This window comes from Toxotes jaculatrix, chromosome 24, assembly GCF_017976425.1.
Source record: "Toxotes jaculatrix isolate fToxJac2 chromosome 24, fToxJac2.pri, whole genome shotgun sequence".
Classification (NCBI taxonomy): Eukaryota; Metazoa; Chordata; class Actinopteri; family Toxotidae; genus Toxotes; species Toxotes jaculatrix.
In genome coordinates this window covers 1,214,641-1,229,547 of record NC_054417.1, presented here as the reverse complement: position 1 = coordinate 1,229,547, position 14,907 = coordinate 1,214,641, and the positions used below count along the sequence as shown (strand labels likewise).

The window sequence follows — 14,907 nt, the reverse complement described above, 5'->3', positions numbered from 1 at the left end:
AGGGTTCTATGTACATTCTTCAAGTAAAGTCATTAATTTTATTTAATCATTTTAATAAGTGTGTCGGTCCTATTAGTCGAAGACAGCGGCCATTTTGTAGAATCTGGCCGCAGCGGCGGGAATTTATTAAAGACATATTAGAATGATTTTTTCTTTCTCTTTTCCATAGTTTTTCAGCAGTTTATAGTCAGGCCACTGAATTTGTTGATTTGGAGAACATATTTAAAAAAAAAAAAAAAACGTTCTATGTACATTCTTCGAGTAAAGTCATTACTTTTATTTAATCATTTTAATAAGTGTATCGGTCCTATTAGTCGAAGACAGCGGCCATTTTGTAAAATATGGCAGCAGTGGAATGTATTAGTCATATTAGAAGGCTTTTTTTTCTCTGCCACAATTTTTCAACTACTTTGATTTTCTTTCTTTATAAATTAATTACAGTACACTGAATAATTTTGCAGTTTGGCATATTGGTTAGACAAAAGAAGCAATTTAAAGGTGAACGTTTTTTTTTTCTTTTTACACAGTAAACAATTACTCAATAAAGAAATTATCGGTAATGAACATACTCAGTTAATGTAATAATATATAATATTAACTTGTATCTATCAAGTACTTTCTTGATACTTACATACTAATGATAGTTACACATTTTTTAAGTGATAGTTTCCATGCAGTGGTGGATTATATTTATGTTGTATTCTTACTCCAAAGGTTAGTAGTAGTTTTAATTTTAGTTAATTAATTTAAGCAGTAAGTAACAACAATAATTTACATGCAACAAATACTTACATGCTTCTAAATGAATTTCAGTCAGATCTTACATTTTGTATTAATCCTTTTCATGCATTTCCTCTTGATTTTCTTCCTGTCTTTCTGTTTCCTCCTTTTTCTCCATCTCAGATTGAAGGAGCGTTCATGCAGGGTTTGGGTCTCTACACTCTACGTACGCTATCTACTCTTCAAAGGTCAGAGGTCATCTTGTACACATGTACACCTTTTCTTCCCCCCCCCCCTTCTTTAACATGTTTAAAGGAGTGCACTTATTATTATACTTATTATTTTACTCAACCATTCAAGGATTCAAGGGGTTTATTGTCATTTCTATTACACATTTACTCGTGAATAAAAAGGAAATAGATTCTAATCCTTTATGAACAATTTAACAAACAAATCAAGCGTTTTACTGACACCATATTGAACATCTGTTCTCTGTACCATGTAAATGTGAAATAAATACATTATTTTACAGCACATTTGAAAGTTTTTGCTTATGCATTTGTCTTACAGGATCATTTTCAACAACAGAATGAATAATTGGACAAAAACTGAATAAATAAAAAAAATCAAATGAAATTAAGAAATGACATTTTATAACAAGTGATTTTATCTTTAGTACAAAGACTTTAAGTGTCACAGTACAGACATAAGCCATAATAAAAACTGGAAAAATAACACTGATTTGTCTTCTTGTGGACTGAAGATGATCACACATGGATGCACCACGGGGTCGCAGTCCCATCCGTCGGAGATGAAGCCTGCAAGAGCGACAGGAAAGGCTGCTGATCAGATGTTTGCCAGGCAGAGGATGGGAGAAAGAAAGCCAAATTCAGGATTTCAGTAATCAAGTAATCACTTAATATGTGTTTTTTATGGTGTCTTATTTTAAATGTCTGACATCCAGTGTCCAAGGCACAATTGATACTTCTCCTGACATCCATCACGATGTCCGTCCCAATGTTCTGCAAAACAAAACACAATTCTCTTTTCTCTTTTCTATTCAAATACAAGATGTATCTGTATTATATCTCATTTTATATATTTAATAATATGCATGTAAAACATGTCTTATCCTATTCTAATGGCTGTTTGAAGGAAACTGGACTTCTTGCTTGAAGCTTGAAGATGTTTCACCTCTCATCTGAGAAACGTCTTTAGTTCTGGAGACTGGTTAGACAGTCCAGGCTTTTAAACTCCTCCCTATCTCACCTAGTGGGTGCTACCTCTGGGAGCAATAGATACCACTGAGTGGAACGTTCACGGCTTGAGTGGCTCCCGCTGGGCTGCCTCAAGTGGAGTCGTTAGCACCTGAGGATACTTAGGTGAGCGTAAAAACTAAGCATCATGTGAGTCGCTAGAGTCACGTGAGCCCAGATGTGAATGTGTTAGTCGTTTGGGGAGGGATCTCAAAAACTGCGTCATAGATAGGTGACAGCTGGTGTCTTAGACCGCCCCCTGTATTCAGTGATGGATGTTCTAGTTTGACATGGATGGCCTCCTTAACTCTTCTCTCAAACCATCTATGTTCCCGGTCCAGAATGGGGACATCGCTCTCTTCAGAGGAGTGTCCTCTCTCCTTGAAATGCAGGTGAAGGGCCGGGTTTTGACCGGAGGAGTGAGCTCGTCTGTGCTGGGTCATGCGTTTGTGGAGCGGCTGTTTAGTCTCCCCTGTGTACAGGTGGGAGCGCCGCTCGCTGACTTAGACCGCACAGACGACATGGCTTAGTTGGTTTTTGGGAGTTTTGTCTTTGAGGTGTAGCTGTTTCTGTCTCAGAGTGTTACAGGGTCTGAAATGAACTGGAATGTTGTGTTTGGAGAAAATCCTCCTCAGTTTCTCTGACACTCCAACAAGTTGTGGTTTGTGGTGTCCTCCCCGTTGGTGGTGTAGGGTTCTGGTTTGTGTTTGTGGTTTCTGGTTAGTGTGTGTCGGTTTGCGGTTTCTGTCTGTAAAAGCCGTCGTTGTTGTTGAAGTAGGTCGTGGTGAGGCAGAGGTCTAAAAGAGTGCAGATCTGGTCCGGTGTGAGACTGGTACGGTCGTTGAGGGAGTGTCAGAGAAAGTCTGTGCGGTCAAAGTCAGCCTGCAGTGCTCCCATCTATATATAGGGGAGACTAAGCAGCCGCTCCACAAACGCATGGCTCAGCATAGACGAGCTCACTCCTCCAGTCAGAACTCAGCCGCTCACTTGCATCTCAAGGAGAAAGGACACTCCTTTGAGGACAGTGATGTCTGCATTCTGGACCGGGAACATAGATGGTTTGAGAGAAGAGTTAAGGAGGCCATCCATGTCAAAATAGAACATCTGTCACTGAATACAGGGGGCGGTCTAAGACACCAGCTGTCACCTATCTATAACGCAGTTTTTGAGATCCCTCCCCAAGCGACTAACACATTCACATCTGGGCTCACGTGACTGTAACGACTCACATGATGCTTAGTTTCTGCGCTCACCTGAGTATCCTCAGGCGCTAACGACTCCACTTGAGGCAGCCCAGCAGGAGCCACTCAAGGTGTGAATGTTCCACTCAGTGGTATCTATTGCTCCCAGAGGTAGCACCCACTAGGTGAGATAGGGAGGAGTTTAAAAGTTTGGACTCTAACCAGTCTCCAGAACTGAAGAAGCTTCTCAGATGAGAGGTCAAACGTCTTCAAGCTTCAAGCAAGAAGTCCAGTTGCCTTCAATCAACCTTTAGGATACAATGACCTGTAACACACACACACACACACAGTACATTCAACACACATGCTTAACTTTAAAGTAAGAAAATATAAAACAAACAGAGAGAGAGACAGAACAGCAAAGTCACTTCATCACCCTCTTGCTGTCTGTTTAAAGCTACCTCAGACTCTACTAGTTATCCTGCTATCTCTTCTCTCTTTCTCTCCTCAGACCCACTCTCATATTAATTAACCTTTATTACATGCCATTAACTCTGTGTCCTCTCTCTCCCGTAGTCCTGTGCTTGTCTCTCTCTGGTCTCTCTTTCTCTGTACCGTCTGCAGGTGTCTCTGGCTCCGGAGCTGCATGTTCTCTGTCCGCGGTCCTGGCTCCACCGACCTGCCGCCATTTATTGTCTACAGCTATCCATTTTGAACACATTATTATGTTTAATGCATCAACACTTGACGCAAAGCAGAAGCAGAGGAGGCAAGGCAGAAGAAGAGGAGGCAAGGCAGAAGCAGATTTGGAGAACATATTTAAAAAAAAGAAAAAAAAAAGGTTCTATGTACATTCTTCGAGTAAAGTCATTAATTTTATTTAATCATTTTAATAAGTGTATCGGTCCTATTAGTCGAAGACAGCGGCCATTTTGTAAAATATGGCAGCAGTGGAATTTATTAAAGTCATATTAGAAGGCTTTTTTTTCTCTGCCACAATTTTTCAACTACTTTTATTTTCTTTCTTTATAAATTAATTACAGTACACTGAATAATTTTGTAGTTTGGCATATTGGTTAGACAAAAGAAGCAATTTAAAGGTGAATGTTTTTTTTTTCTTTTTACACAGTAAACAATTACTCAATAAAGAAATTATCGGTAATGAAAATACTCATTAGTTAATGTAATAATACATAATATTAACTTGTATCTATCAAGTACTTTCTTGATACTTACATACTAATGATAGTTACACATTTTTTAAGTGATAGTTTCCATGCAGTGGTGGATTATATTTATGTTGTATTCTTACTCCAAAGGTTCGTAGTAGTTTTAATTTTAGTTAATTAATTTAAGCAGTAAGTAACAACAATAATTTACATGCAACAAATACTTACATGCTTCTAAATGAATTTCAGTCAGATCTTACATTTTGTATTAATCCTTTTCATGCATTTCCTCTTGATTTTCTTCCTGTCTTTCTGTTTCCTCCTTTTTTCCATCTCAGATTGAAGGAGCGTTCATGCAGGGTTTGGGTCTCTACACTCTAGGTACGCTATCTACTCTTCAAAGGTCAGAGGTCATCTTGTACACATGTACACCTTTTCTTTTTTTCCCCCCTTCTTTAACATGTTTAAAGGAGTGCACTTATTATTATACGTATTATTTTACTCAACCATTCAAGGATTCAAGGGGTTTATTGTCATTTCTATTACACATTTACTCGTGAATAAAAAGGAAATAGATACTAATCCTTTATGAACAATTTAACAAACAAATCAAGCGTTTTACTGACACCATATTGAGCATCTGTTCTCATTCTGTACCATGTAAATGTGAAATAAATACATTATTTTACAGCACATTTGAAAGTTTTTGCTTATGCATTTGTCTTACAGGATCATTTTCAACAACAGAATGAATAATTGGACGAATACTGAATACATAAAAAAAATCAAATGAAATTAAGAAATGACATTTTATAACAAGTGATTTTATCTTTAGTACAAAGACTTTAAGTGTCACAGTACAGACATAAGCCATAATAAAAACTGGAAAAATAACACTGATTTGTCTTCTTGTGGACTGAAGATGATCACACATGGATGCACCACGGGGTCGCAGTCCCATCCGTCGGAGATGAAGCCTGCAAGAGCGACAGGAAAGGCTGCTGATCAGATGTTTGCCAGGCAGAGGATGGGAGAAAGAAAGCCAAATTCAGGATTTCAGTAATCAAGTAATCAGTTAATATGTCTTTTTATGTTTTTTTATGATGTGTTATTTTATATCTGACATCCAGTGTCCAAGGCACAATTGATACTTCTCCTGACATCCATCACGATGTCCGTCCCAATGTTCTGCAAAACAAAACACAATTCTCTTTTCTATTCAAATACAAGATGTATCTGTATTATATCTCATTTTATATATTTAATAATATGCATGTAAAACATGTCTTATCCTATTCTAATGGCTGTTTGAAGGCAACTGGACTTCTTGCTTGAAGCTTGAAGATGTTTCACCTCTCATCTGAGAAACGTCTTTAGTTCTGGAGACTGGTTAGACAGTCCAGGCTTTTAAACTCCTCCCTATCTCACCTAGTGGGTGCTACCTCTGGGAGCAATAGATACCACTGAGTGGAACGTTCACGGCTTGAGTGGCTCCCGCTGGGCTGTCTCAAGTGGAGTCGTTAGCACCTGAGGATACTCAGGTGAGCGTAGAAACTAAGCATCATGTGAGTCGTTACAGTCACGTGAGCCCAGATGTGAATGTGTTAGTCGTTTGGGGAGGGATCTCAAAAACTGCGTCATAGATAGGTGGCAGCTGGTGTCTTAGACCGCCCCCTGTATCCAGTGATGGATGTTCTAGTTTGACATGGATGGCCTCCTTAACTCTTCTCTCAAACCATCTATGTTCCCGGTCCAGAATGGGGACATCGCTCTCTTCAGAGGAGTGTCCTCTCTCCTTGAAATGCAGGTGAAGGGCCGGGTTTTGACCGGAGGAGTGAGCTCGTCTGTGCTGGGTCATGCGTTTGTGGAGCGGCTGTTTAGTCTCCCCTGTGTACAGGTGGGAGCGCCGCTCGCTGACTTAGACCGCACAGACGACATGGCTTAGTTGGTTTTTGGGAGTTTTGTCTTTGAGGTGTAGCTGTTTCTGTCTCAGAGTGTTACAGGGTCTGAAATGAACTGGAATGTTGTGTTTGGAGAAAATCCTCCTCAGTTTCTCTGACACTCCAACAAGTTGTGGTTTGTGGTGTCCTCCCCGTTGGTGGTGTAGGGTTCTGGTTTGTGTTTGTGGTTTCTGGTTAGTGTGTGTCGGTTTGCGGTTTCTGTCTGTAAAAGCCGTCGTTGTTGTTGAAGTAGGTCGTGGTGAGGCAGAGGTCTAAAAGAGTGCAGATCTGGTCCGGTGTGAGACTGGTACGGTCGTTGAGGGAGTGTCAGAGAAAGTCTGTGCGGTCAAAGTCAGCCTGCAGTGCTCCCATCTATATATAGGGGAGACTAAGCAGCCGCTCCACAAACGCATGGCTCAGCATAGACGAGCTCACTCCTCCGGTCAGAACTCAGCCGCTCACTTGCATCTCAAGGAGAAAGGACACTCCTTTGAGGACAGTGATGTCTGCATTCTGGACCGGGAACATAGATGGTTTGAGAGAAGAGTTAAGGAGGCCATCCGTGTCAAAATAGAACATCCGTCACTGAATACAGGGGGCGGTCTACGGCACCAGCTGTCACCTATCTATGACGCAGTTTTGAGATCCCTCCCCAAGCGACTAACACATTCACATCTGGGCTCACGTGACTCTAACGACTCACATGATGCTTAGTTTCTGCGCTCACCTGAGTATCCTCAGGCGCTAACGACTCCACTTGAGGCAGCCCAGCGGGAGCCACTCAAGGTGTGAACGTTCCACTCAGTGCTTTCTATTGCTCCCAGAGGTAGCACCCACTAGGTGAGATAGGGAGGAGTTTAAAAGTTTGGACTCTAACCAGTCTCCAGAACTGAAGACGTTTCTCAGATGAGAGGTCAAACGTCTTCAAGCTTCAAGCAAGAAGTCCAGTTGCCTTCAATCAACCTTTAGGATACAATGACCTGTAACACACACACACACAGTACATTCAACACACATGCTTAACTTTAAAGTAAGAAAATATAAAACAAACAGAGAGAGATACAGAACAGCAAAGTCTCTTAATAATCCTCTTGCTGTCTGTTTAAAGCTACCTCAGTCTCTACTAGTTATCCTGCTATCTCTTCTCTCTTTCTCTCCTCAGACCCACTCTCACATTTATTAACCTTTATTACATGCCATTAACTCTGTGTCCTTTCTCTCCCGTAGTCCTGTGCTTGTCTCTCTCTGGTCTCTCTTTCTCTGTACCTTCTGCAGGTGCAGTCTTGCCTCAACAACACTTGAGGCAAGACAGAAGCAGAGGAGGCAATGCAGAAGCAGAGGAGGCAAGGGAGAAGCAGAGGAGGCAAGGCAGCAGCAGAGGAGGCAAGGGAGAAGCACACACAGGGAACCATCACAGGTAAAGACAAAGATGCACACTCGGACACGGACACAGATGCATATTTCCAGGGACCAACAGTCAGGGGGATGATGAGCGAGACAGACTGGACACGTGGAACAGGAACAACACTTGAGGCAAGACAGAAGAAGAGGAGGCAAGACAGAAGAAGAGGAGGCAAGGGAGAAGCACACACAGGAAACCATCACAGGTAAAGACAAAGATGCACACTTGGATACTGACACAGATGCAGATGCATATGTCCATGGACCAACAGTCAGGGGGATGATGAGCGAGACAGACTGGACACGTGGAACAGGAACAACACTTGAGGAAAGACAGAAGCAGAGGAGGCAAGACAGAAGAAGAGGAGGCAAGACAGAAGCAGAGGAGGCAAGGGAGGAGCAGAGGAGGCAAGACAGAAGCAGAGGAGGCAAGACAGAAGAAGAGGAGGCAAGACAGAAGCAGAGGAGGCAAGGGATGAGCAGAGGAGGCAAGGCAGAAGCAGAGGAGGCAAGACAGAAGCACACACAGGAAACCATCACAGGTAAAGACAAAGATGCACACTTGGATACTGACACAGATGCAGATGCATATGTCCAGGGACCAACAGTCAAGGGGATGATGAGCGAGACAGACTGGACACGTGGAACAGGAACAACACTTGAGGAAAGACAGAAGCAGAGGAGGCAAGGCAGAAGCAGAGGAGGCAAGACAGAAGCACACACAGGAAACCATCACAGGTAAAGACAAAGATGCACACTTGGATACTGACACAGATGCAGATGCATATGTCCAGGGACCAACAGTCAAGGGGATGATGAGCGAGACAGACTGGACACATGGAACAGGAACAACACTTGAGGCAAGAGTGGACACGTGGAACAGGAACAGCACATGAGGCAAGACAGAAGAAGAGGAGAAAAGGGACAAGCAGAGGAGGCAAGGCAGAAGAAGAGGAGGCAAGACAGAAGCAGAGGAGGCAAGGGAGGAGCAGAGGAGGCAAGACAGAAGCACATACAGGAAACCATCACAGGTAAAGACAAAGATGCACACTTGGATACTGACACAGATGCAGATGCATATGTCCATGGACCAACAGTCAAGGGGATGATGAGCGAGACAGACTGGACATATGGAACAGGAACAACACTTGAGGCAAGAGTGGACACGTGGAACAGGAACAACACATGAGGCAAGACAGAAGAAGAGGAGAAAAGGGAAAAGCAGAGGATGCAAGGCAGAAGAAGAGGAGGCAAGGGATGAGCAGAGGAGGCAAGGCAGAAGCAGAGGAGGCAAGGGAGGAGCAGAGGAAGCAAGGCAGAAGCAGAGGAGGCAAGACAGAAAAAGAGGAGGCAAGGCAGAAGAAGAGGAGGCAAGGATGAAGAAGAGGAGGCAAGGCAGAAGAAGAGGAGGCAAGGCAGAAGAAGAGGAGGTATGGCAGAAGAAGAGGAGGCAAGACAGAAGAAGAGGAGGCAAGGCAGAAGCAGAGGAGGCAAGGGAGGAGCAGAGGAGGCAAGACAGAAGCAGAGGAGGCAAGACAGAAGCACACACAGGAAACCATCACAGGTAAAGACAAAGATGCACACTTGGATACTGACACAGATGCAGATGCATATGTCCAGGGACCAACAATCAGATGGATGATGAGCGAGACAGACTGGACACGTGGAACAGGAACAACACTTGAGGCAAGAGTGGACACGTGGAACAGGAACAACACATGAGGCAAGACAGAAGAAGAGGAGAAAAGGGACAAGCAGAGGAGGCAAGGCAGAAGAAGAGGAGGCAAGGCAGAAGCAGAGGAGGCAAGACAGAAGCAGAGGAGGCAAGGGAGGAGCAGAGGAGGCAAGACAGAAGCAGAGGAGGCAAGACAGAAGCACACACAGGAAACCATCACAGGTAAAGACAAAGATGCACACTTGGATACTGACACAGATGCAGATGCATATGTCCATGGACCAACAGTCAAGGGGATGATGAGCGAGACAGACTGGACACGTGGAACAGGAACAACACTTGAGGAAAGACAGAAGCAGAGGAGGCAAGACAGAAGAAGAGGAGGCAAGACAGAAGCAGAGGAGGCAAGGGAGGAGCAGAGGAGGCAAGACAGAAGCAGAGGAGGCAAGACAGAAGAAGAGGAGGCAAGACAGAAGCAGAGGAGGCAAGGGATGAGCAGAGGAGGCAAGGCAGAAGCAGAGGAGGCAAGACAGAAGCACACACAGGAAACCATCACAGGTAAAGACAAAGATGCACACTTGGATACTGACACAGATGCAGATGCATATGTCCAGGGACCAACAGTCAAGGGGATGATGAGCGAGACAGACTGGACACGTGGAACAGGAACAACACTTGAGGAAAGACAGAAGCAGAGGAGGCAAGACAGAAGCACACACAGGAAACCATCACAGGTAAAGACAAAGATGCACACTTGGACACTGACACAGATGCAGATGCATATGTCCATGGACCAACAGTCAAGGGGATGATGAGCGAGACAGACTGGACACATGGAACAGGAACAACACTTGAGGCAAGAGTGGACACGTGGAACAGGAACAACACATGAGGCAAGACAGAAGAAGAGGAGAAAAGGGACAAGCAGAGGAGGCAAGGCAGAAGAAGAGGAGGCAAGACAGAAGCAGAGGAGGCAAGGGAGGAGCAGAGGAGGCAAGACAGAAGCACACACAGGAAACCATCACAGGTAAAGACAAAGATGCACACTTGGATACTGACACAGGTGCAGATGCATATGTCCATGGACCAACAGTCAAGGGGATGATGAGCGAGACAGACTGGACACGTGGAACAGGAACAACACTTGAGGCAAGAGTGGACACGTGGAACAGGAACAACACTTGAGGCAAGACAGAAGAAGAGGAGGAAAGACAGAAGAAGAGGAGGCAAGGGAGGAGCAGAGGAGGCAAGACAGAAGAAGAGGAGGCAAGGCAGAAGCACACACAGGAAACCATCACAGGTAAAGACAAAGATGCAGATTTCCAGGGATCAACAGTCAGACTGATGATGAGCGAGACAGGAGAGTGGACACGTGGAGCAGGAACAACACATGAGGCAAGGCAGAAGCAGAGGAGGCAAGGGAGGAGCAGAGGAAGCAAGGCAGAAGCAGAGGAGGCAAGACAGAAAAAGAGGAGGCAAGGCAGAAGAAGAGGATGAAAGGCAGAAGCAGAGAAGGCAAGGCAGAAGAAGAGGAGGTATGGCAGAAGAAGAGGAGGCAAGACAGAAGCACACACAGGAAACCATCACAGGTAAAGACAAAGATGCACACTTGGATACTGACACAGATGCAGATGCATATGTCCAGGGACCAACAATCAAGGGGATGATGAGCGAGACAGACTGGACATATGGAACAGGAACAACACTTGAGGCAAGAGTGGACACGTGGAACAGGAACAACACATGAGGCAAGACAGAAGAAGAGGAGAAAAGGGACAAGCAGAGGAGGCAAGGCAGAAGAAGAGGAGGCAAGGGAGAAGCAGAGGAGGCAAGGGAGGAGCAGAGGAGGCAAGGGAGGAGCAGAGGAGGCAAGACAGAAGCACACACAGGAAACCATCACAGGTAAAGACAAAGATGCACACTTGGATACTGACACAGATGCAGATGCATATGTCCATGGACCAACAGTCAAGTGGATGATGAGCGAGACAGACTGGACACGTGGAACAGGAACAACACTTGAGGCAAGAGTGGACACGTGGAACAGGAACAACACTTGAGGCAAGACAGAAGAAGAGGAGGCAAGACAGAAGAAGAGGAGGCAAGGCAGAAGAAGAGGAGGCAAGGCAGAAGAAGAGGAGGCAAGGCAGAAGCACACACAGGAAACCATCACAGGTAAAGACAAAGATGCACACTTGGATACAGACACAGATGAAGATTTCCAGGGACCAGCAGTCAGACGGATGATGAGTGAGACAGGAGAGTGGACACATGGAACAGGAACAACACTTGAGGCAAGACAGAAGAAGAGGAGGCAAGGCAGAAGAAGAGGAGGCAAGACAGAAGCAGAGGAGGCAAGGCAGAACAATACACAGGTAAAGACAAAGATGCAGACTCAGATACGGACACAGACACAGATGCAGATTTTCAGGGACCAGCAATCAGAGGGATGGTGAGCGGCAGAGGAGGTAAGGCAGAAGCAAATGGCCAGTAGGTTTGTGGATTCAATAAGTAATCACTTAATATGTCTTTATATGTTTTCTATGTTCTTATGTTCGAATGTTCTGCAAAACAAAACACAGTTCTCTTTGCTATTCAAATACAAGATGTATCTGTATTATATCTCATTTTATATATTTAATAATATGCATGTAAAACATGTCTTATCCTATTCTAATGGCTGTTTGAAGGCAACTGGACTTCTTGCTTGAAGCTTGAAGATGTTTCACCTCTCATCTGAGAAACATCTTCAGTTCTGGAGACTGGTTAGACAGTCCAGGCTTTTAAACTCCTCCCTATCTCACCTAGTGGGTGCTACCTCTGGGAGCAATAGATACCACTGAGTGGAACGTTCACACCTTGAGTGGCTCCCGCTGGGCTGCCTCAAGTGGAGTCGTTAGCACCTGAGGATACTCAGGTGAGCGTAGAAACTAAGCATCATGTGAGTCGTTACAGTCACGTGAGCCCAGATGTGAATGTGTTAGTCGTTTGGGGAGGGATCTCAAAAACTGCGTCATAGATAGGTGACAGCTGGTGTCTTAGACCGCCCCCTGTATTCAGTGATGGATGTTCTAGTTTGACATGGATGGCCTCCTTAACTCTTCTCTCAAACCATCTATGTTCCCGGTCCAGAATGGGGACATCGCTCTCTTCAGAGGAGTGTCCTTTCTCCTTGAAATGCAGGTGAACGGCCGGGTTTTGACCGGAGGAGTGAGCTCGTCTGTGCTGGGTCATGCGTTTGTGGAGCGGCTGTTTAGTCTCCCCTGTGTACAGGTGGGAGCGCCGCTCGCTGACTTAGACCGCACAGACGACATGGCTTAGTTGGTTTTTGGGAGTTTTGTCTTTGAGGTGTAGCTGTTTCTGTCTCAGAGTGTTACAGGGTCTGAAATGAACTGGAATGTTGTGTTTGGAGAAAATCCTCCTCAGTTTCTCTGACACTCCAACAAGTTGTGGTTTGTGGTGTCCTCCCCGTTGGTGGTGTAGGGTTCTGGTTTGTGTTTGTGGTTTCTGGTTAGTGTGTGTCGGTTTGCGGTTTCTGTCTGTAAAAGCCGTCGTTGTTGTTGAAGTAGGTCGTGGTGAGGCAGAGGTCTAAAAGAGTGCAGATCTGGTCCGGTGTGAGACTGGTACGGTCGTTGAGGGAGTGTCAGAGAAAGTCTGTGCGATCAAAGTCAGCCTGCAGTGCTCCCATCTATATATAGGGGAGACTAAGCAGCCGCTCCACAAACGCATGGCTCAGCATAGACGAGCTCACTCCTCCGGTCAGAACTCAGCCGCTCATTTGCATCTCAAGGAGAAAGGACACTCCTTTGAGGACAGTGATGTCTGCATTCTGGACCGGGAACATAGATGGTTTGAGAGAAGAGTTAAGGAGGCCATCCGTGTCAAAATAGAACATCCGTCACTGAATACAGGGGGCGGTCTACGGCACCAGCTGTCACCTATCTATGACGCAGTTTTGAGATCCCTCCCCAAGCGACTAACACATTCACATCTGGGCTCACGTGACTGTAACGACTCACGTGATGCTTAGTTTCTGCGCTCACCTGAGTATCCTCAGGCGCTAACGACTCCACTTGAGGCAGCCCAGCAGGAGCCACTCAAGGTGTGAACGTTCCACTCAGTGGTATCTATTGCTCCCAGAGGTAGCACCCACTAGGTGAGATAGGGAGGAGTTTAAAAGTTTGGACTCTAACCAGTCTCCAGAACTGAAGAAGCTTCTCGGATGAGAGGTCAAACGTCTTCAAGCTTCAAGCAAGAAGTCCAGTTGCCTTCAATCAACCTTTAGGATACAATGACCTGTAACACACACACACACAGTACATTCAACACACACGCTTAACTTTAAAGTAAGAAAATATAAAACAAACAGAGAGAGATACAGAACAGCAAAGTCTCTTAATAATCCTCTTGCTGTCTGTTTAAAACTACCTCAGACTCTACTAGTTATGCTGTTATAGGCCGAGGCTGCTGGGGGACTTCCCATGATCATCTCTTCTCTCTTTCTCTCCTCAGACCCACTCTCACATTTATTAACCTTTATTACATGCCATTAACTCTGTGTCCTTTCTCTCCCGTAGTCCTGTGCTTGTCTCTCTCTGGTCTCTCTTTCTCTGTACCTTCTGCAGGTGCAGTCTTGCCTCAACAACACTTGAGGCAAGACAGAAGCAGAGGAGGAAAGGCAGAAGCAGAGGAGGCAAGGGAGCAGCAGAGGAGGCAAGGGAGAAGCAGAGGAGGCAAGACAGAAGCACACACAGGAAACCATCACAGGTAAAGACAAAGATGCACACTCGGACACGGACAATGATGCATATTTCCAGGGACCAACAGTCAGAGGGATGATGAGCGAGACAGACTGGACACGTGGAGCAGGAATAACACTTGAGGCAAGACAGAAGCAGAGGAGGCAAGACAGAAGAAGAGGAGGCAAGACAGAAGAAGAGGAGGCAAGGGAGGAGCAGAGGAGGCAAGACAGAAGCACACACAGGAAACCATCACAGGTAAAGACAAAGATGCACACTCGGACACGTACACAGACGCAGATTTCCAGAGACCAACAGTCAGACGGGTGATGAGCGAGACAGGAGACTGGACACATGGATCAGGAACAACACTTGAGGCAAGACAGAAGAAGAGGACGCAAGGCAGAAGAAGAGGAGGAAAAGCAGAGGACGCAATGGAGAAGCACACACAAGGAATCAAGACAGGGAAAGACAAAGATACACACTTGGATACAGACACAGATGAAGATTTCCAGGGACCAGCAGTCAGACGGATGATGAGTGAGACAGGAGAGTGGACACATGGAACAGGAACAACACTTGAGGCAAGACAGAAGAAGAGGACGCAAGGCAAAAGCAGAGGACGCAAGGCAGAAGCACACACAGGAAACCAACACAGGTAAAGACAAAGATACCGATGCAGATTCCCAGGGACCAACAATCAGAGGGATGATGAGCGAGACAGGAGACTGGACACATGGAACAGGAACAGCACTTGAGGCAAGAGTGGACACGTGGAACAGGAACAACACATGAGGCAAGACAGAAGAAGAGGAGAAAAGGAACA

The 14,907-nt window shown here is 45.2% G+C and overlaps 1 long non-coding RNA gene across 1 annotated transcript; it reads right to left on the bottom strand.

Moving 5' to 3' along the window:
• Positions 1-3,522: 3,522 nt before the first annotated feature.
• On the bottom strand, positions 3,523-13,888 carry LOC121177969. Its single transcript, XR_005893425.1, has 2 exons — positions 13,771-13,888; positions 3,523-3,618 (listed from the first exon to the last, which is right to left on the bottom strand). It is a non-coding gene; the product is annotated as an uncharacterized LOC121177969 (long non-coding RNA).
• Positions 13,889-14,907: the final 1,019 nt, after the last annotated feature.